Raw genomic sequence first — 23,274 nt, 5'->3', positions numbered from 1 at the left:
GTAATAATGTGTTGTATTATAGATATATAGTGGTAGAGTAGTGGTGTAATAATGTGTTGTATTATAGATATATAGTAGTAGAGTAGTGGTGTAATAATGTATTGTATTGTAGATATATAGTGGTAGAGTAGTGGTGTAATAATGTATTGTATTGTAGATATATAGTGGTAGAGTAGTGGTGTTATAATGTATTGTATTGTAGATATATAGTGGTGTAATAATGTATTGTATTGTAGATATATAGTGGTAGAGTAGTGGTGTAATAATGTATTGTATTGTAGATATATAGTGGTAGATTAGTGGTGCTATAATGTATTGTATTGTAGATATATAGTGGTGTAATAATGTATTGTAGATATATAGTGGTAGAGTAGTGGTGTAATAATGTGATGTATTATAGATATATAGTGGTAGAGTAGTGGTGTAATAATGTGATGTATTATAGATATATAGTGGTAGAGTAGTGGTGTAATAATGTGTTGTATTGTAGATATATAGTGGTGTAATAATGTGATGTATTATAGATATATAGTGGTAGAGTAGTGGTGTAATAATGTATTGTATTGTAGATATATAGTGGTAGAGTAGTGGTGTAATAATGTCTTGTATTGTAGATATATAGTGGTAGAGTAGTGGTGTAATAATGTGATGTATTATAGATATATAGTGGTAGAGTAGTGGTGTAATAATGTATTGTATTGTAGATATGTAGTGGTAGAGTAGTGGTGTAATAATGTGATGTATTATAGATATATAGTGGTGTAATAATGTGATGTATTATAGATATATAGTGGTAGAGTAGTGGTGTAATAATGTGATGTATTGTAGATATATAGTGGTAGAGTAGTGGTGTTATAATGTGTTGTATTGTAGATATATAGTTGTAGAGTAGTGGTGTAATAATGTATTGTATTGTAGATATATAGTGGTAGAGTAGTGGTGTTATAATGTATTGTATTGCAGATATGTAGTGGTAGAGTAGTGGTGTTATAATGTATTGTATTGTAGATATATAGTGGTAGAGTAGTGGTGTTATAATGTATTGTATTGTAGATATGTAGTGGTGTAATAATGTATTGTATTGTAGATATATAGTGGTAGATTAGTGGTGTTATAACGTATTGTAGATATATAGTGGTGTAATAATGTATTGTATTGTAGATATATAGTGGTAGAGTAGTGGTGTTATAATGTATTGTATTGCAGATATGTAGTGGTAGAGTAGTGGTGTAATAATGTATTGTATTGTAGATATATAGTGGTAGATTAGTGGTGTTATAACGTATTGTAGATATATAGTGGTGTAATAATGTATTGTATTGTAGATATATAGTGGTAGAGTAGTGGTGTAATAATGCATTGTAGATATATAGTGGTAGAGTAGTGTGTAATATTGTATTGTAGATATATGGTGGTAGAGTGGTGGTGTAATAATGTGTTGTATTGTAGATATATAGTGGTAGAGTAGTGGTGTAATAATGTGTTGTAGATATATAGTGGCGTAATAATGTGTTGTAGATATATAGTGGTGTAATAATGTATTGTAGATATATAGTGGTAGAGTAGTGGTGTAATAATGTGTTGTATTATAGATGTGTAGTGGTAGAGCAGTGGTGTAATAATGTGATGTATTGTAGATATATAGTGGTAGAGTAGTGGTGTAATAATGTCTTGTATTATAGATATATAGTGGTAGAGTAGTGGTGTAATAATGTGATGTATTGTAGATATGTAGTGGTAGAGTAGTGGTGTAATAATGTGTTGTATTGTAGATAGGTTGTTGCAGCCCAGACCAGCTGGGACAGGACTCAGGAAGGTAAATGACAAATGAGTAACGTGTTTAACTGTTTTAGCTATCTTTAAACAGAGGCAGTGTTTTTCAATACAGTACAATTTGGTCATAGCGGGGCTTGCTATAACCACTCCAAGCCAAGCTAGCCAAGTATAGCTCGCTAGCTTTGTTGTTTGCTATACATATAATGTACTGTAGTCTAACATTATAGCTAGCTAGCTAGCCTCAATGCCTCTCATTATTTTATTTTATTTTACCTTTATTTAACTAGGCAAGTCAGTTAAGATCAATGACGGCCTAGGAACAGTGGGTTAACTGCCTTGTTGAGGGGCAGAACGACAGATTTTTTACCTTGTCAGCTCGGGGATTCGATTTTGCAACCTTTCAGTTACAAGTCCAACGCTCTAACAGCTAGGCTAACCTGCTACCTGCTAGTGCACAAAACTGTATAAATGTTTTGACAACGATGGTGAATGACTTTGGCTTCACTGACTCATTAGTCTTGGACTACCTTCTGTGTTGTAGCTAGCTAGCTAACGTACACGATGATTGCCCATGAATGTGAAAATGGCGTTTCCGTCTTTCTCTCACAGACAACAATGCTTGGATACAAAGATGTTGGCGACTCTCAAGAGATGTGAAAGGTTCCTTAGCAACAAACTCCCCTGTGAATCGAAGTGACACAGAACACCTCACTGCATCACCCAAACACACCACACGCAAGTATTCCCTTTGTCGTACTGTAGTATTTATTGCAGACGTTAGTAGTATATTTTTCTTCGACCGTATATACTATGTCATACACCGCAATAACTGTTCCAGCAAACTGCTGTGTAAATTCACCTCGGTCTCCGGAGCAAATAAACTCTGTCTTGAATTACAAGCCATCTCTACTTATTTGCTATATTGGACAGACTAATCTACTGTTTTAAATAAAACATGTTTACTTGCCAACAAATTAGTTTAAATGATACATCAACTCTGTGCATCATTTGTTTTAGCAGTAAGATTGAAGCTGGTTTATCTGAATACATGTAATGAATATCTCAATGAATTGATGAAGACGTTGAAGTCAACGCTTTACTGGTTTCTGATGTAGCAGGAATCATTTAGACACTTGTCAATAATATGATGTAAAAACACAATTTTATACACTGTATGTACAACAGCTAGCAATGTCTATACCAGAATGCAGTGGTGAGTATACTAGGGATTCAAATATTATACAACAACATCAGTCTAAGTGAATATGGATGTTGTGTTAGTTGAATGTTCCAGAATGTTCTTCAGCTGGTGAACTTCTTCTTGTGTTGGGTAATGGCAGCTGATTTAACAAGCTGTGGTGATGTTGGCAGGGACGTTGGATTTGGGGGGGGGGGGCTGTGACTCTGGCTCCTTGTAGACAACCGTCTGGTCCTTTCTGTACTCCACCGCCAGATGGACAAGCCTCTCGTACACTTTCTTCACCACCCACTGCTTCGAACTCTTGCATAAGATTTGTTTGTACTGCAAGTCTCCTGGAAAGACATGAAGACTGATCATGAGGATGTGTAACCATACAATACACCATGTTCATCTGTAAACAAAGAAGGGTACAGTAGACTGGTAAATGTTTTGTTACACTCAAGAGTCACTAATGGGATATTGAGATGCTGTTAGCAAAAATATGAAAGGTTTGAGGAGGGCTGGACTTGTAGACAGTCTAGTCATGTATTGTTGTGTATGAGCACTTACAGTTGTGCTCAGGGGCGAAACATTCACTGGGGATGGGGGGGGACATGTCCCCCACATTCTGAAATTATCTTTTTGTCTCCCCCAGTTTTATCATTGTAATGTGATACAAAACAGGACAACAGTGTGCTTTAGGACCATGTGGACACCTCCAAGTGGTCAGGTAGGCTGTTTGGAGTGTTTATCCGGCTGGATTTAGGACCATGCGTACCTGCGTACACCACAGAGTGGGCTGACAGGCTGTGTGAAGGCAACGCTTTTGGAAGGCTGGTTGGACCAGCACGGGAGAGTTGAACATAGTTCAGTGTGTACATGTTGTGCTCTTTCACAAAGTTGTAAAAGGAAAAGAAACTGGCTACTCTTTCGCTGACTGATGTAGCTGGCAAGGTAACTGCTGTATAACTTCTTCATTCACCTCAGTGGAGAGGGGCTGGATCATTAGCTAACGTTACATGTCAGTTGCAATAGGTGGATTAACTTCTTATGGCTGCCATCCCGTTAACGGGATAATTGTCATCAACAACCATTGAATTGCATAGCGCCACATTCAAATAATATTACTAAAAATATTTATATTCATGAAATCTAGTCTATGGTGCTATGCAATTCAGCGGTTGTTGATGACAATTATCCCGTTAACGAGATGGCAGCCATAAGAAGTTAATCCACCTATTGTAACTGACATGTAACGTTAGCTAATGTTACAGGCCCTCTCCACTGAGGCGAATGAAGAAGCTATGCTAGCTAGTAGCTACAACAACCAGGTCAGCTCTAGCCGACAGTTATCTGTCAGATAGCGATATGAGGTGGCTATTATTACTATATAACAGTTGGTTGTATGGAGTCTTTGTATTGACACATTTCACAAGTAAAATAACTTCACAACTTCCGCCAGTTGATGTACCATTAGAGAGAGTTCTGAAAGTTGACTTCTATTAGCTATTATTATTTTTTGCCTCAATCAAACTAGACCTGAATCAAACAAATGAAAGCATCGGCTAAACAATGCAAGATTGATTTTCAGACATTTTTTTCAGTGCAATGTGAGTTGTATTAGTCAGTATGTCAATGTAACGTTATTGATCTGTCAAATTTCCTCGCTTAATTCCCTACTTTTCACACTGACACAGTATTAAGTAGTAGGCCTATGTGTGGGGGGGGGGGGGGGGGCATGTTTGCCAAGTGGTTAGAGTGTTGAACTTGTAACCGAAAGGTTGCAAGATCTTTCTTTCTCTCTCTCGGAGGATCTGAGCCCTAGGATCATGCCTCAGGACTACTTGGCATGATGACTCCTTGCTGTCCCCAGTCCACCTGACCGTGCTGCTGCTCCAGTTTCAACTGTTCCGCTTGCGGCTATGGAACCCTGACCTGTTCACCGGACGTGCTACCTGTCCCAGACCTGCTGTTTTCAACTCTCTAGAGACTCTCTGGCACCGCAATAAATAAACACTTTCTCACTACTGATTTTCAAATTGCAAGAAGTGTGTCGTAAAGTGTCTTGGAACATGCTAGAAGAAAAAAAAGGCTTGGTTCATTGATCATAGTTTGAAAATGGAAAAAAAAATGAAATCCATTAAAGCTTAGGGGAGAGAATTTCAGAACAAAAAGCTTTCAAGTTCAAGATAATGTGCTGAGGAAAAAGACGTGGCATTCTTCACAGCAGGAAGGGAAGAAGATAGTAGCTGTCCGTGTCAAGGATTTTAATCAAGTATTTTTAGTTTAAGGCCTGTGAGAGTTGGTCAAACCACAGGCAGAAATGGATGTGTTCAGACAGCAGCTGAAGTGTGTGTGTGTGTGTGTCTGTGTGTCTGAAGATAGAGGCGGGAAGAGAGATGTGTGTATGCTAATTACAGCAGGAACCTGCCAGTACAGGTCCGTCCCAGAACCAGCCTCAGAACAGTCTTCTTTAACGACACCAGCTAGCGTAAATCACCACATAAAAATATCCCTTAGTTTTCACAGCTTGATCTTAGGAGACCAATGCCCCCCAAAATCAGCGCACAGCAGACAAACAAGCTGCTGAGACATAAGAACAGAATCAGGGTTGGGTTGCAAAGCGTTTAATAGTTTATTTGCATAATTAAAACGTTGATGTTGACAGTCTGCATGTTACAGTGAAAGGAGGAGAGGACACAAATGGCTTGTTAAAAGCTGACACACATTCCCGCCTTAAGATATTAAACTGCGTGTAAAAACACAATGTGCAAATTACAAAGCAATTTTATTGACATGAAGAATATATAAATGTGGAGGCGTGAATAAATGTTGTCTCTGAATGTCTGTGTGTCTCTGAATGTCTGTGTGTCTCTGAATGTTGTTGTGTCTCAATGTTGTTGTGTCTCTGAATGTGGTTGTGTCTCTGAATGTTGTTGTGTCTCTGAATGTTGTTGTGTCTCTGAATGTTGTTGTGTCTGACTGTTGTTGTGTCTCTGAATGTTGTTGTGTCTCTGAATGTTGTTGTGTCTCTGAATGGTGTGCATGGAAAAACAATGATTCCTTATTGATGTCACTTGTTAAATCCACTTCAATCAGTATAGATAAAGGTTAATAATGAAAGATTTTCAATTGTCTTGAGACAATTGAGACATGGATTGTGTATGTGTGCCATTCAGAGGGTGAATGTGCAGGAAAAAAATAGTTAAGTGCCTTTTGAACGGAGTACGGTTGTAGGTGACAGGCGCACCGGTTTGACAGTATCGTTTCCTTTGTGTATCAAGAATGGTCCACCACCCAAAGGACATCAAACCGAACTTGACACAACTGTGGGAAGCATTGGAGTCAACATGGGCCACCATCCCTGTGGAACACTTTCGTCCATGCCCCGACAAATTGAGGCTGTTCTTAGGGGTTCAACTCAACATCAGGAAGATGTTCTTAATTTTTTTTTTTGTACACTCAGTGTAAGTGTTTGGTAAACTACATTAAAAAGGCAGTCAGTCTGGGTGACACACATCAGCTCCTAAACACAAAGTGTTCTCAGAGCTACGAGAGGATAAATTAAATATATTTGTATGTGAGTTGCTAGGAAGGGATTCTCTTTTATGCTCCCTTATCACTAAATACTGTTAGTGGCATTCAATGCTATAAGTGGCCAGCTGTACGCGGCACACACACTCACCCACACATCAGACACAGGCAGAGAGCAAGCAGTTGGCACTAGGACTTGGGAATGTATTTGCATTGTTATACACACACACACACACACCCTCCTGTGTGTGTGTGTGTGTGTGTGCGTGCGTGCGTGCGTGCGTGCGTGTGTGTGTGCGTGTGGGTGTATGCGTGCGTGCGTGCGTGCGGGTGTGTGTGTGTGGCGCTCTGGGATACGTCTGTGTGGTCCCTTTACTCTCTATATGAAATGTGTTTATCTTCCTTTGGCAGCTTCATGGTGTATAATTCTATAATTGTATATAATAAAGAATGCAGTTTTTTTTGTTGGGGAGGTAGCAAAAATACATTATTGTATTCTCTGAATGATAGATTGATAAACACAATGAAAGTAGTTATATTCTGGATTTGGCATTCACTTCTATAACGAGTTGTAATTACACCTACTGTGCATGTTTTGGGGAAATGATCATTTTAGACAGAAAAGTCCATGAAAGAGCTGAACAAATGTAAATGCCTGTGACTGGAAAGGGAAAGAGGGGATACCTAGTCAGTTGTCCAACTGAATGTGTTCACCTGAAATGTGTCTTCCGCATTTAACCCAACTTTTCTCTGAATGCAAAGCATCTGTATGATATGAAGTTCATGAACGACACCTTTATTTAATGTCGTACTCTAATGACATTTTCTTTACCAGAAGTCACTAGACAGATGGCGGTATGCCTTTTGAAAAACCCAAATCACATGAAATCATATCTGATCTCACTTGAGTTATGCATATAGAATGAATGCCATTTGGGGTACTGTCAGACTACGTACAGGCAGCAGCATATACCTACATTTGACCATTTACAGAGACCATCTCAGTAGCTGTTTTTTCAATTTCAGGAATCAGCTCAGTAATTGGTATTGTTCTTTTACGGCGCTCCTTTTCCACATAAAATAATGGAACCAGTTGATTGACATAAATTAAATCATTGCTTATACAACGGGTGGGTTTATCCTGGATGCTAATTGGTTAAAACCACATTCCAGCCGGTGTCTATTCCACAAATTACCACCGACTAAAACTACGATGTTAACTTCTTACGGTAGCGTCCCACCTGGCCAACATCCGGTGAAATTGCAGAGTACGATATACAGAAATACTCAATTCAAATATTTAACATTCTAGAAAATATGTGTTATACGTCAAAATAAAGCTTCACTTCTTGTTGAGCAAAATGACCTGCAATGATCTCACCCCGTGGGGTCAAAATGAAAACAAGAATGGTGATCAAAAATCCCAGAACCACACGGGGGGACCTAGTGAATGACCTGCATAGAGCTGGGACCAAAGTAACAAAGCCTACGATCAGTAACACACTACGCCGCCAGGGACTCAAATCCTGCAGTGCCAGACGTGTCCCCCTGCTTAAGTCAGTACATGTCCAGGCCCGTCTGAAGTTTGCTAGAGAGCATTTGGATGATCCAGAAGAAGATTGGGAGAATGTCATATGGTCAGATCAAACCAAAATATAACTTTTTGGTAAAAACTCAACTCGTCGTGTTTGGAGGACAAAGAATGCTGAGTTGCATCCAAAGAACACCATACCTACTGTGAAGCATGGGGGTGGAAACATCATGCTTTGGGGCTGTATTTCTGCAAGTGTCCAGGACGACTGATCCGTGTAAAGGAAAGAATGAATGGGTCCATGTATCGTGAGATTTTGAGTGAAAACCTCCTTCCATCAGCAAGGGCATTGAAGATGAAACGTGGCTGGGTCATTCAGCATGACAATGATCCCAAACACACCGCCCGGGCAACGAAGGAGTGGCTCCGTAAGAAGCATTTCAAGGTCCTGGAGTGGCCTAGCCAGTCTCCAGATCTCAACCGCATAGAAAATCTTTGGAGGGAGTTGAAAGTCCGTGTTGCCCAGCAACAGCCCCAAAACATCACTGCTCGAGAGTAGATCTGCATGGAGGAATGGGCCAAAATGCCAGCAACAGTGTGTGAAAACCTCGTGAAGACTTACATAAAACGTTTGACCTCTGTCATTGCCAACAAAGGGTATATAACAAAGTATTGAGATAAAGTTTTGTTATTGACCAAATACTTATTTTCCACCATAATTTGCTAAATAAATACTTTTTTGCCCCACTGTATGCATATCCTAGATTCTGGGCCTGAGTAACAGGCAGTTTGATTTGGGCACGCTTTTCATTCAGATGTCAAAATACTGCCCCATATCCAAGAGATGTTTTAAAATGTCTATTTACTCTGTTCCAGCTGACAGTGCAATCCACTGTCTCATCAGCCCAGCCAGGCAATTTATTAACTTGATCTCCACTATAAAAAGCATCTAGACATTATCTCACATTTCTATGAGACTAACATTTAGTTTTCAACAAATTTGTATAAACCTTGCTGTCCGTCTCTCTGAAATTTGCAAAAATGTTTCAATATTGAAATTCGATCTCCAGCTGTCCCATAGTAATGAACTATGAGGTGTCGGGATTAGGGATGAGATAGAAAGGCAGGCAGCGTCTCTCAGCCAGTCGAAGTCATGAATCAGCTGGCATCATTTTTATGGATATATACAACAAAATGTCCATTGAAAAAAGGTAAAACAAAACGTGTTTAAACAAATGGAAAGGCAACTACTTTGCTGTTATTCTGGCTGCACTGTTTTAAGTGACTGCAAGTTAGCCGTAGTTGGCCTGCTAGCAAGCAAGGGAAGAACATTACTAGCCAGTATGGCAATGGAACGTTTAGAACAAACGATTGGGTCACGTCCATAGATACATAATAAAAAGACTGAACGACTGGGTCGCGTCTCTGGCAACCGAACCGATAGAACGAGCGACCAGACAGCTTGGGTAGCAACCTTAGATTTGTGTCAGAACTATATATTGTGGAACGATGAAAATATGGTGGAAGGATGAAAAAATATGTTTTTTTATGAAAATATGTCAATCATTATTTGAATATGTTGGTAACCCGTTGTATAAATGTGATAATGCCCTCGAAGAATACAAACAATATATTGGCCTGTTTGAGAGACAATGCTAATGAGCATTCAATGTCCTGTACAAGTCAACTGCTCTTTGGTTTACATATGGCTAAGTAAACCAGTTCTAGAGTGACAGGTTTTACCATAACGGCAGTTTGTTGCAGGTGCAACAGGTGCAGGTGAAGGAGTGGTCTGATGGTCTGCATTGGCTTTACTCCCTCTGTCATTTCAGTTGGTCCTGTTCCGTCATCTATCATTTCAGTTGGTCCTATTCTGTCATCTATCATTTCAGTTGGTCAGGTTCCGCCATTTGTCATTTTAGTTGGCCATGTTCTGTCATCTGTCATTACAGTTGGTCCTGTTCTGTCATTTCAGTTGGTCCTGTTCCATCATCTATCATTTCAGTTGGTCCTGTTCCGTCATCTATCATTTCAGTTGGTCCTGTTCCGTCATCTATCATTTCAGTTGGTCCTGTTCCGTCATCTATCAATTCAGTTGGTCCTGTTCCGTCATCTATCATTTCAGTTGGTCCTGTTCCGTCATCTGTCATTTCAGTTGGTCATGTTCTGTCAACTGTCGTTTCAGTTGGTCTAGTTCTGTCAACTGTCATTTCAGGTGGTCCTGTTCTGTCATCTGTCATTTTAGGTGGTCTTGTTCTTTCATCTATCATTTCAGTTGGTCATGTTCTGTCATCTGTCATTTCAGTGGTCCTGTTCTGTCATCCGTCATTTCAGTTGGCCCTGTTCTGTCATCTGTCATTTCAGTGGTCCTGTTCTGTCATCCGTCATTTCAGTTGGTCCTGTTCCGTCATTTCAGTTGGTCCTGTTCTGTCATCTGTTATTTCAGTTGGTCCTCTTCTGTCATCTGTTATTTCAGTTGGTCCTGTTCTGTCATTTCAGTTGGTCCTGTTCTGTCATCTGTAATTTCAGTTGGTCCTGTTCTGTCATCTGTCATTTCAGTTGGTCCTGTTCTGTCATCATTTATTTCAGTTGGTCCTGTTCCGTCATTTCAGTTGGTCCTGTTCTATCATTTCAGTTGGTCCTGTTCTGTCATTTCAGTTGGTCCTGTTCTGTCATTTGTCATTTCAGTTGGTCCTGTTCTGTCATTTCAGTTGGTCCTGTTCTGTCATTTGTAATTTCAGTTGGTCCTGTTCTGTCATTTCAGTTGGTCCTGTTCTGTCATCTGTCATTTCAGTTGGTCCTGTTCTGTCATTTCAGTTGGTCCTGTTCTGTAATTTCAGTTGGTCCTGATCCGTCATCTGTAATTTGTCAGACTGTCCTGGAAGAGGTCACTGTTCAGTGATATGTGCTGTCCTTGGCCCTTAGGTCTACCTCTAACAAAGGATCTGAGATGTAATGGTGTATGAGTTACGGTAGTGGTGTATGGGTAACTGTAATGGTGTATAGGTTACTGTAATGGTGTATGAGTTTCTTTAGTTGCCTATGGGTTCGTGTAATGGTGTATGGGTTACTGTAATGGTATATGGGTTAGTGTAATTATGGTTGACTGTAATCATGTATGGCATTGGTGTATGGGTTACTGTAATGGTATATGGGTTAGTGTAATTATGGTTGACTGTAATCATGTATGGCATTGGTGTATGGGTTACTGTAATGGTGTATGGGTTTCTTTAGTTGTCTATGGGTTAGTGTAATGGTGTATGGGTTAGTGTAATGGTGTATGGCTTACTGTAATGGTATATGGGTTACTTTAATGGAATATGGGTTACTCCGATGTTGTATGGGTTACTTAAATGGTGTATATTGTAATGGTGTATGGGTTATTTTAATGGTGTATTCTGTAATGGTGTATGGGGTACTGTAATGGTGTATGGGTTATTTTAATGGTGTATTCTGTAGTGGTGTATGGGTTACTGTAATGGTGTATGGGTTACTTTAATGGTGCATGGGTTATTTTAATGGTGTATTCTGTAATGGTGTATGTGTTACTCTAATGGTGTATGGGTTATTTTAATGGTGTATTCTGTAGTGGTGTATGGGTTATTCTAATGTTCTATGGGTTACTTTAATGGTGTATGGGTTATTTTAATGGTGTATTCTGTAATGGTGTATGGGTTACTGTAATGTTGTATGGGTTACTCTAATGTTGTATGGGTTACTTTAAAGATGTATGGGTTACTCTAATGTTGTATGGGTTACTTTAATGGTGTATGGGTTACTTTAATGGTGTATGGGTAACTCTAATGTTGTATGGGTTACTTTAATGGTGTATGGGTTACTTTAATGGTGTATGGGTTACTGTAATGTTGTATGGGTTAATTTAATGGCGTATTCTGTAATGGTGTATGGGTTACTGTAATTATTGGTTGCTCTAATGGTGTATGGGTTACTGTAATGGTGTATGGGTTACTGTAATGGTGTATGGGTTAATGAGTAAATGTCTGAGAGGCCCACTAAGAGACGGCCTGTCCTTCATCCTACAGCACAGCTCTTAATCACCCCGAATCACTCTTCTCTGATGGTTTGTATAGGAGGGACCAGATAGCCTGCCACAAGACAAGACTGACAGGTCTTTCTCCTCATCAACCACGCACACACACACACACACACACACACACACACACACACACACACACACACACACACACACACACACACACACACACACACACACACACACACACACACACACAATGATTTACATTCCCGATAAGACCATGCCAAGCCGCAGAGCGGAGCTCTGATAGACATGGTCTGTGTTTACAAGCTCCAGATTTATGTAACAGAAGAAAAGATTTTCAGATTTCACCTTTTCAATTAGAGCTGACATGATTGGTGGAACGTGATTGGTGGAACGGCTGTAGACAGTTGCTTCTACACAAATTGCAGATTGGAATGTTCGATGTGTCTCCTTGACAAGTCCAGGCAGTGTGCTTCTCATCGAGCTCATTACTATCAAGAATGAATGAAGAAATCAAAGTCCAAACTTATCATTATGAACTTCAGAGGAACTTCACAGGGCGGCATATTTAACATGTAGATTCACAGTGAAGTTGCCCCCTTTTGAAATCAGAAAGTCACAAAAGCATTGATTGCTCCTCCTGCTGAAAATGCACTAACCACAACCACTTACCTTTCCATCTGTAGTCCGTTGGTTAAGAAGGTCCTCCGAAGGAGCTATGAGCCCCTACCTGCCTGGGAAACATGTGCAACATCTGCACTGTAGAACAGTAACCAGCAAAACTCCGGTTCCCCCTCAATTTCCCAAATTGATGTACCACTCAGCAACCCATGCTATGCAATATATGATCCCCCGCCTCCAGACTCCAGTTAAACTATAACAAATCAGACATTTATGTTCGGGAGCTCAGCCAAGTCTATCTGGGAACATTACAAAGAAAATGGGTGAGGTGCACATTTTATCCATGACACAAAAAAAATGGTATAGGAGGCTAGGAAGTTAGGAGGCTAGGAGGTTAGGAGGCTAGGAGGTTAGGAGGTTAGGAGGCTAGGAGGTTAGGAGGCTAGGAGGCTAGGAGGCTAGGAGGCTAGGAGGTTAGGAGGTTAGGAGGTTAGGAGGTTAGGAGGCTAAGAGGTTAGGAGGTTAGGAGGCTAGGAGGTTAGGAGGTTAGGAGGCTAGGAGGTTAGGAGGCTAGGAGGTTAGGAGGTTAGGAGGTTAGGAGGCTAAGAGGTTAGGAGGTTAGGAGGCTAGGAGGCTAAGAGGTTAGGAGGTTAGGAGGCTAGGAGGTTAGGAGGTTAGGAGGCTAGGAGGTTAGGAGGCTAGGAGGTTAGGAGGTTAGGAGGTTAGGAGGCTAAGAGGTTAGGAGGTTAGGAGGTTAGGAGGCTAAGAGGTTAGGAGGTTAGGAGGCTAGGAGGTTAGGAGGTTAGGAGGCTAGGAGGTTAGGAGGCTAGGAGGTTAGGAGGTTAGGAGGTTAGGAGGCTAAGAGGTTAGGAGGTTAGGAGGCTAGGAGGTTAGGAGGTTAGGAGGCTAGGAGGCTAGGAGGCTAGGAGGTTAGGAGGCTAGGAGGCTAGGAGGTTAGGAGGTTAGGAGGCTAGGAGGTTAGGAGGCTAGGAGGTTAGGAGGCTAGGAGGCTAGGAGGTTAGGAGGTTAGGAGGTTAGGAGGTTAGGAGGCTAGGAGGTTAGGAGGTTAGGAGGCTAGGAGGTTAGGAGGCTAGGAGGCTAGGAGGCTAGGAGGCTAGGAGGTTAGGAGGTTAGGAGGTTAGGAGGTTAGGAGGCTAGGAGGTTAGGAGGCTAGGAGGTTAGGAGGCTAGGAGGTTAGGAGGCTAGGAGGCTAGGAGGTTAGGAGGTTAGGAGGCTAGGAGGCTAGGAGGCTAGGAGGTTAGGAGGTTAGGAGGCTAGGAGGCTAGGAGGCTAGGAGGTTAGGAGGCTAGGAGGTTAGGAGGTTAGGAGGCTAGGAGGCTAGGAGTTTAGGAGGCTAGACGGTTAGTAGGCTAGGAGGTTAGGAGGCTAGGAGGTTAGGAGGCTAGGAGGCTAGGAGCTCAGCTATCTGGGGTTGGATTTCAGCAGTGTGATGGGAGGTAACATTGATTTATTTTCAGCCTCCACAGAGCGTCTCACTAACCTGCTCTGGGACGAGGATTTACTACCCATGATGCTTGGAGATAGCACCATGTTTCCTCGGTAGACTTGGTGAAGTGAGAGAGGAGAGATGTACTGGGATTCACTTTGTACAGAGGAAGTAGCAGTGAGTTGAGTCATGAGCGGTATCAAAAGGGTTCAGATCAATTCAAGGTCCCAGAAGTTCTGATGAGTGACCTTCAAATAATATTTTTGCAGGAATCTCCTTGCGAATGATAGTGCCGAAGATTGTATCACCGCCGGGCTGGGCAACCAGAGCTTTCGCTATCTCATCCGCCATGAGTAAGTAAAAAGTAAAAAGCGAAACAAATAAATAATCCAATATAATAGTTTATAATTTATTTATTTATTTTAATTATTTATTCTCAGTTATCTTCTCAATTGCACTTTTTTACCGTTATCTCCAGACACATGTTGGCTAAGCACTGAAAAACAAAACCGTTTTCTGGGAATATGCTCTTCTTCTTTCTCCTGTCCATGGGCTCTCCAAAATAACCTCTGTTACGGTTTTATGGCCTGTAACCATTCTGGCCTATAATAGAAGATGTCATTATACGTCCCATGGCAGAGCGGCTCACTCTCGTCTGTTCTGTGCCATTGAGCTCTGAGGTGCTTTCAAAGGAGAGACTCCAAAGGCAGAAGTCTCTGAAAATGACATGCTAAGGTCATTAACTTTTATCCTTCAACTGGGCTGTGGATTTATGTGAGAATGCCAAGGCATTATTAAAGAATGTCTCCAGCATTGTTGGAAGGGATGAGATCAGAACAATAAGAGAAACACTGGAAGGAAACTAGGTGAATGCCGATGAGATTAAATGATTAGTTGAAATGCCTTTTTTTAATTTCCCTGTTGGTTTGAGAGGTGTGCTCGCACCAGTTGTCGGACCGGTGCTGCTTTCCTAGCGTAAAATCTGATCCTTGTTAGAAAGCTGGTCATAACTCATGTTGACGCGTAAGGCTGCCAAGGAGCAAAAAGCTTTGTCTAATCACGTGTGACTCCTTTGAGAAAACAACAGAACAATGCCATTCACAGCAGAGGCCTATTAGAAAGCCACATAACTAGGCAGTCATTTTGAGAGAAAAAAAACAGAACAATGTCATTCACAGCAGAGGTCTATTAGAAAGCCACATCATTAGGCGGCCATTTTGAGAGAGAAAAAAATAATCCCAAAAAGTAAACTTGAGGTTGGAGTGGCCCCCGCTATTCCAGACACTGCCGTCACCGCCAGCCTAAATGGTCAGTCAATTTTTAATGGCCGGGTTGTTGTGAATAGTAAGGGACGTGAAAAGGCAGAGATAGTGTTACGATATGCCAGACTCATATTTCTCACCTCTGCCTTGTGGATTATGGCATTCAAATTGGGTCTCAAAAATTGCAATGCATTCCCAAACACTGGCGTGAGAGACCTGCAATTTAGTTTCTTTGCCTGGGTGCTCAGCTGGGCTCGGTGTTGGCATCAGACTCTCCTCTCTACTCTACCCAGGGTCAGGGGTTCAGACTCCCTTCTCTACTCTCCCAGGGTCAGTGGTTCAGACTCCCTTCTCTACTCTCCTCCGGGTCAGTGGCTCAGACTCCCATCTCTACTCTCCCCAGGGTCAGTGGTTCAGACTCCCTTCTCTACTCTCCCCAGGGTCAGTGGTTCAGACTCCCTTCTCTTCTCTCCCCAGGGTCAGTGGTTCAAACTCCCTTCTCTACTCTCCCCAGGGTCAGTGGTTCAGACTCCCTTCTCTACTCTCCCTAGGGTCAGTGGCTCAGACTCCCTTCTCTACTCTCCCCAGGGTAGCGGTTTCAGACTCCCTTCTCTACTCTCCCCAGGGTCAGTGGTTCAGACTCCCTTCTCTACTCTCCCCAGGGTAAGTGGTTCAGACTCCCTTCTCTACTCTCCCCAGGGTCAGTGGTTCAGACTCCCTTCTCTACTCTCCCCAGGGTCAGTGGTTCAGACTCCCCTCTCTACTCTCCCCAGGGTCAGTGGTTTAGACTACCCCCTCTACTCTCCCCAGGGTCAGTGGTTCAGACTCCCTTCTCTACTCTCCCCAGGGTCAGTGGTTCAGACTCCCCTCTCTACTCTCCCCAGGGTCAGTGGTTCAGAGTCCCCTCTCTACTCTCCCCAGGGTCAGTGGTTCAGACTCCCAGGGTCAGTGGTTCAGACTCCCTTCTCTACTCTCCCCAGGGTCAGTGGTTCAGACTCCCTTCTCTACTCTCCCCAGGGTTAGTGGTTCAGACTCCCTTCTCTACTCTCCCCAGGGTCAGTGGTTCAGACTCCCTTCTCTACTCTCCCCAGGGTCAGTGGTTCAGACTCCCTTCTCTACTCTCCCCAGGGTCAGTGGTTCAGACTCCCTTCTCTACTCTCCCCAGGGTCAGTGGTTCAGACTCCCCTCTCTACTCTCCCCAGGGTCAATGGTTCAGACTACCTTCTCTACTCTCCCGAGGGTCAGTGGTTCAGACTCCCTTCTCTATTCTCCCCAGGGTCAGTGGTTCAGACTCCCAGCGTCAGTGGTTCAGACTCCCCTCTCTACTCTCCCCAGGGTCAGTGGTTCAGACTCCCTTCTCTACTCTCCCCAGGGTCAGTGGTTCAGACTCCCTTCTCTACTCTCCCCAGGGTCAGTGGTTCAGACTCCCCTCTCTACTCTCCCCAGGGTCAGTGGTTTAGACTACCCCCTCTACTCTCCCCAGGGTCAGTGGTTCAGACTCCCTTCTCTACTCTCCCCAGGGTCAGTGGTTCAGACTCCCCTCTCTACTCTCCCCAGGGTCAGTGGTTCAGAGTCCCCTCTCTACTCTCCCCAGGGTCAGTGGTTCAGACTCCCAGGGTCAGTGGTTCAGACTCCCTTCTCTACTCTCCCCAGGGTCAGTGGTTCAGACTCCCAGCGTCAGTGGTTCAGACTCCCCTCTCTACTCTCCCCAGGGTCAGTGGTTCAGACTCCCTTCTCTACTCTCCCCAGGGTCAGTGGTTCAGACTCCCTTCTCTACTCTCCCCAGCGTCAGTGGTTCAGACTCCCTTCTCTACTCTCCCCAGGGTCAGTGGTTCAGACTCCCAGGGTCAGTGGTTCAGACACCCTTCTCTACTCTCCCCAGGGTCAGTGGTTCAGACTCCCTTCTCTACTCTCCCCAGGGTCAGTGGTTCAGACTCCCCTCTCTACTCTCCCCAGGGTCAGTGGTTTAGACTACCCTCTCTACTCTCCCCAGGGTCAGTGGTTCAGACTCCCTTCTCTACTCTCCCCAGGGTCAGTGGTTCAGACTCCCCTCTCTACTCTCCCCAGGGTCAGTGGTTCAGAGTCCCCTCTCAACTCTCCCCAGGGTCAGTGGTTCAGACTCCCTTCTCTACTCTCCCCAGGGTCAGTGGTTCAGACTCCCCTCTCTACTCTCCCCAGGGTCAGTGGTTCAGAGTCCCCTCTCAACTCTCCCCACGGTCAGTGGTTCAGACTCCCAGGGTCAGTGGTTCAGACTCCCTTCTCTACTCTCCCCAGGGTCAGTGGTTCAGACTCCCTTCTCTACTCTCCCCAGGGTCAGTGGTTCAGACTCCCCTCTCTACTCTCCCCAGGGTCAGTGGTTCAGAGTCCCTTCTCTACTCTCCCCAGGGTCAATGGTTCAGACTCCCTTCTCTACTCTCCCGAGGGTCAGTGGTTCAGACTCCCTTCTCTACTCTCCCGAGGGTCAGTGGTTCAGACTCCCTTCTCTACTCTCCCCAGGGTCAGTGGTTCAGACTCCCTTCTCTACTCTCCCCAGGGTCAGTGGTTCAGACTCCCTTCTCTACTCTCCCCAGGGTCAGTGTTTCAGACTCCCCTCTCTACTCTCCCCAGAGTCAGTGGTTCAGACTCCCTTCTCTACTCTCCCCAGGGTCAGTGGTTCAGACTCCCTTCTCTACTCTCCCCAGGGTCGGTGGTTCAGACTCCCCTCTCTACTCTCCCCAGGGTCAGTGGTTTAGACTACCCCCTCTACTCTCCCCAGGGTCAGTGGTTCAGACTCCCTTCTCTACTCTCCCCAGGGTTAGTGGTTCAGACTACCCTCTCTACTCTCCCCAGGGTCAGTGGTTCAGACTCCCTTCTCTACTCTCCCCAGGGTCAGTGGTTCAGACTCCCTTCTCTACTCTCCCCAGGGTCAGTGGTTCAGACTCCCTACTCTACTCTCCCCAGGGTCAGTGGTTCAGACTCCCCTCTCTACTCTCCCGAGGGTCAATGGTTCAGACTACCTTCTCTACTCTCCCGAGGGTCAGTGGTTCAGACTCCCTTCTCTACTCTCCCCAGGGTCAGTGGTTCAGACTCACAGGGTCAGTGGTTCAGACTACCCTCTCTACTCTCCCCAGGGTCAGTGGTTCAGACTCCCTTCTCTACTCTCCCCAGGGTCAGTGGTTCAGACTCCCTTCTCTACTCTCCCCAGGGTCAGTGGTTCAGACTCCCAGGGTCAGTGGTTCAGACACCCTTCTCTACTCTCCCCAGGGTCAGTAGTTCAGACTCCCTTCTCTACTCTCCCCAGGGTCAGTGGTTCAGACTCCCCTCTCTACTCTCCCCAGGGTCAGTGGTTCAGACTCCCTTCTCTACTCTCCCCAGGGTCAGTGGTTCAGACTCCCCTCTCTACTCTCCCCAGGGTCAGTGGTTCAGAGTCCCCTCTCAACTCTCCCCAGGGTCAGTGGTTCAGACTCCCTTCTCTTCTCTCCCCAGGGTCAGTGGTTCAGACTCCCCTCTCTACTCTCCCCAGGGTCAGTGGTTCAGACTCCCATGGTCAGTGGTTCAGACTACCTTCTCTACTCTCCCGAGGGTCAGTGGTTCAGACTCCCTTCTCTACTCTCCCCAGGGTCAGTGGTTCAGACTCCCTTCTCTACTCTCCCCAGGGTCAGTGGTTCAGACTCCCTTCTCTACTCTCCCCAGGGTCAGTGGTTCAGACTCAAAGGGTCAGTGGTTCAGACTCCCCTCTCTACTCTCCCCAGGGTCAGTGGTTCAGACTCCCTTCTCTACTCTCCCCAGGGTCAGTGGTTCAGACTCCCTTCTCTACTCTCCCCAGGGTCAGTGGTTCAGACTCCCAGGGTCAGTGGTTCAGAGTCCCCTCTCAACTCTCCCCAGGGTCAGTGGTTCAGACTCCCTTCTCTTCTCTCCCCAGGGTCAGTGGTTCAGACTCCCCTCTCTACTCTCCCCAGGGTCAGTGGTTCAGACTCCCATGGTCAGTGGTTCAGACTACCTTCTCTACTCTCCCGAGGGTCAGTGGTTCAGACTCCCTTCTCTACTCTCCCCAGGGTCAGTGGTTCAGACTCCCTTCTCTACTCTCCCCAGGGTCAGTGGTTCAGACTCAAAGGGTCAGTGGTTCAGACTCCCCTCTCTACTCTCCCCAGGGTCAGTGGTTCAGACTCCCTTCTCTACTCTCCCCAGGGTCAGTGGTTCAGACTCCCTTCTCTACTCTCCCCAGGGTCAGTGGTTCAGACTCCCAGGGTCAGTGGTTCAGACACCCTTCTCTACTCTCCCCAGGGTCAGTAGTTCAGACTCCCTTCTCTACTCTCCCCAGGGTCAGTGGTTCAGACTCCCCTCTCTACTCTCCCCAGGGTCAGTGGTTCAGACTCCCTTCTCTACTCTCCCGAGGGTCAATGGTTCAGACTACCTTCTCTACTCTCCCCAGGGTCAGTGGTTCAGACTCCCCTCTCTACTCTCCCCAGGGTCAGTGGTTCAGAGTCCCTTCTCTACTCTCCCCAGGGTCAGTGGTTCAGACTCAAAGGGTCAGTGGTTCAGACTCCCCTCTCTACTCTCCCCAGGGTCAGTGGTTCAGACTCCCTTCTCTACTCTCTCCAGGGTCAGTGGTTCAGACTCCCTTCTCTACTCTCCCCAGGGTCAGTGGTTCAGACTCCCAGGGTCAGTGGTTCAGACACCCTTCTCTACTCTCCCCAGGGTCAGTAGTTCAGACTCCCTTCTCTACTCTCCCCAGGGTCAGTGGTTCAGACTCCCCTCTCTACTCTCCCCAGGGTCAGTGGTTCAGACTCCCTTCTCTACTCTCCCCAGGGTCAGTGGTTCAGACTCCCCTCTCTACTCTCCCCAGGGTCAGTGGTTCAGAGTCCCCTCTCAACTCTCCCCAGGGTCAGTGGTTCAGACTCCCAGGGTCAGTGGTTCAGACTCCCTTCTCTACTCTCCCCAGGGTCAGTGGTTCAGACTCCCCTCTCTACTCTCCCCAGGGTCAGTGGTTCAGACTCCCTTCTCTACTCTCCCCAGGGTCAGTGGTTCAGACTCCCTTCTCTACTCTCCCCAGCGTCAGTGGTTCAGACTCCCTTCTCTACTCTCCCCAGGGTCAGTGGTTCAGACCCCCAGGGTCAGTGGTTCAGACACCCTTTTCTACTCTCCCCAGGGTCAGTGGTTCAGACTCCCTTCTCTACTCTCCCCAGGGTCAGTGGTTCAGACTCCCCTCTCTACTCTCCCCAGGGTCAATAGTTCAGACTCCCTTCTCTACTCTCCCGAGGGTCAGTGGTTCAGACTCCCTTCTCTACTCTCCCCAGGGTCAGTGGTTCAGACTCCCTTCTCTACTCTCCCCAGGGTTAGTGGTTCAGACTCCCTTCTCTACTCTCCCCAGGGTCAGTGGTTCAGACTCCCTTCTCTACTCTCTCCAGGGTCAGTGGTTCAGACTCCCTTCTCTTCTCTCCTCAGGGTCAGTGGTTCAGACTCCCTTCTCTACACTCCCCAGGGTTAGTGGTTCAGTCTCCCTTCTCTACTCTCCCCAGGGTCAGTGGTTCAGACTCCCTTCTCTACTCTCCCCAGGGTCAGTGGTTCAGACTCCCCTCTCTACTCTCCCCAGGGTCAGTGGGTTAGACTAGCCTCTCTACTCTCCCCAGGGTCAGTAGTTCAGACTCCCTTCTCTACTCTCCCCAGGGTCAGTGGTTCAGACTCACCTCTCTACTCTCCCCAGGGTCAGTGGTTCAGAGTCCCCTCTCTACTCTCCCCAGGGTCAGTGGTTCAGAGTCCCCTCTCAACTCTCCCCAGGGTCAGTGGTTCAGACTCCCAGGGTAAGTGGTTCAGACTCCCTTCTCTACTATCAACCAGGGTCAGTGATTAAGACTCCCTTCTCTACTCTTCCCAGGGTCATTGGTTCAGACTCCCTTCTCTACTCTCCCCAGGGTCAGTGGTTCAGACTCCCAGGGTAAGTGGTTCAGACTCCCTTCTCTACTATCAACCAGGGTCAGTGATTAAGACTCCCTTCTCTACTCTTCCCAGGGTCATTGGTTCAGACTCCCTTCTCTACTCTCCCCAGGGTCAGTGGTTCAGACTCCCTTCTCTACTCTCCCCAGGGTCAGTGGTTCAGACTCCCTTCTCTACTCTCCCCAGGGTCAGTGGTTCAGACTCCCTTCTCTACTCTCCCCAGGGTTAGTGGTTCAGACTCCCTTCTCTACTCTCCCCAGGGTCAGTGGTTCAGACTCCCTTCTCTACTCTCCCCAGGGTCAGTGGTTCAGACTCCCTTCTCTACTCTCCCCAGGGTCAGTGGTTCAGACTCCCCTCTCTACTCTCCCCAGGGTCAGTGGTTCAGACTCCCCTCTCTACTCTCCCCAGGGTCATTGGTTCAGACTCCCTTCTCTACTCTCCCGAGGGTCAGTGGTTCAGACTCCCTTCTCTACTCTCCCCAGGGTCAGTGGTTCAGACTCCCTTCTCTACTCTCCCCAGGGTCAGTGGTTCAGAATCCCAGGGTCAGTGGTTCAGACACCCCTCTCTACTCTCCCCAGGGTCAGTGTTTCAGAGTCCCCTCTCTACTCTCCCCAGGGTCAGTGTTTCAGACTCCCAGGGTCAGTGGTTCAGACTCCTTCTCTACTCTCCCCAGGGTCAGTGGTTCAGACTCCCTTCTCTACTCTCCCCAGGGTCAGTGGATCAGACTCCCTTCTCTACTCTCCCCAGGGTCAGTGGTTCAGACTCCCTTCTCTACTCTCCCCAGGGTCAGTGGTTCAGACTCCCTTCTCTACTCTCCCCAGGGTCAGTGGTTCAGACTCCCTTCTCTACTCTCCCCAGGGTTAGTGGTTCAGACTCCCTTCTCTACTCTCCCCAGGGTCAGTGGTTCAGACTCCCTTCTCTACTCTCCCCAGGGTCAGTGGTTCAGACTCCCCTCTCTACTCTCCCGAGGGTCAATGGTTCAGACTACCTTCTCTACTCTCCCGAGGGTCAGTGGTTCAGACTCCCTTCTCTACTCTCCCCAGGGTCAGTGGTTCAGACTCACTGGGTCAGTGGTTCAGACTCCCCTCTCTACTCTCCCCAGGGTCAGTGGTTCAGACTCCCTTCTCTACTCTCCCCAGGGTCAGTGGTTCAGACTCCCTTCTCTACTCTCCCCAGGGTCAGTGGTTCAGACTCCCAGGGTCAGTGGTTCAGACACCCTTCTCTACTCTCCCCAGGGTCAGTAGTTCAGACTCCCTTCTCTACTCTCCCCACGGTCAGTGGTTCAGACTCCCCTCTCTACTCTCCCCAGGGTCAGTGGTTCAGACTCCCTTCTCTACTCTCCCCAGGGTCAGTGGTTCAGACTCCCCTCTCTACTCTCCACAGGGTCAGTGGTTCAGAGTCCCCTCTCAACTCTCCCCAGGGTCAGTGGTTCAGACTCCCTTCTCTACTCTCCCCAGGGTCAGTGGTTCAGACTCCCCTCTCTACTCTCCCCAGGGTCAGTGGTTTAGACTACCCTCTCTACTCTCCCCAGGGTCAGTGGTTCAGACTCCCTTCTCTACTCTCCCCAGGTTCAGTGGTTCAGACTCCCTTCTCTACTCTCCCCAGGGTCAGTGGTTCAGACTCCCCTCTCTACTCTCCCCAGGGTCAATGGTTCAGACTACCTTCTCTACTCTCCCCAGGGTCAGTGGTTCAGACTCCCAGCGTCAGTGGTTCAGACTCCCCTCTCTACTCTCCCCAGGGTCAGTGGTTCAGACTCCCTTCTCTACTCTCCCCAGGGTCAATGGTTCAGACTCCCTTCTCTACTCTCCCGATGGTCAGTGGTTCAGACTCCCTTCTCTACTCTCCCCAGGGTCAGTGGTTCAGACTCCCTTCTCTACTCTCCCCAGGGTCAGTGGTTCAGACTCCCTTCTCTACTCTCTCCAGGGTCAGTGGTTCAGACTCCCTTCTCTACTCTCCCCAGGGTCAATGGTTCAGACTCCCTTCTCTACT

The sequence above is a fragment of the Oncorhynchus clarkii genome, chromosome 3 (genome assembly GCF_045791955.1).
Source record: "Oncorhynchus clarkii lewisi isolate Uvic-CL-2024 chromosome 3, UVic_Ocla_1.0, whole genome shotgun sequence".
NCBI lineage: Eukaryota > Metazoa > Chordata > Actinopteri > Salmoniformes > Salmonidae > Oncorhynchus > Oncorhynchus clarkii.
The sequence above is the reverse complement of the archived record's forward strand: the minus strand, read 5'-3'. Positions refer to the sequence as shown.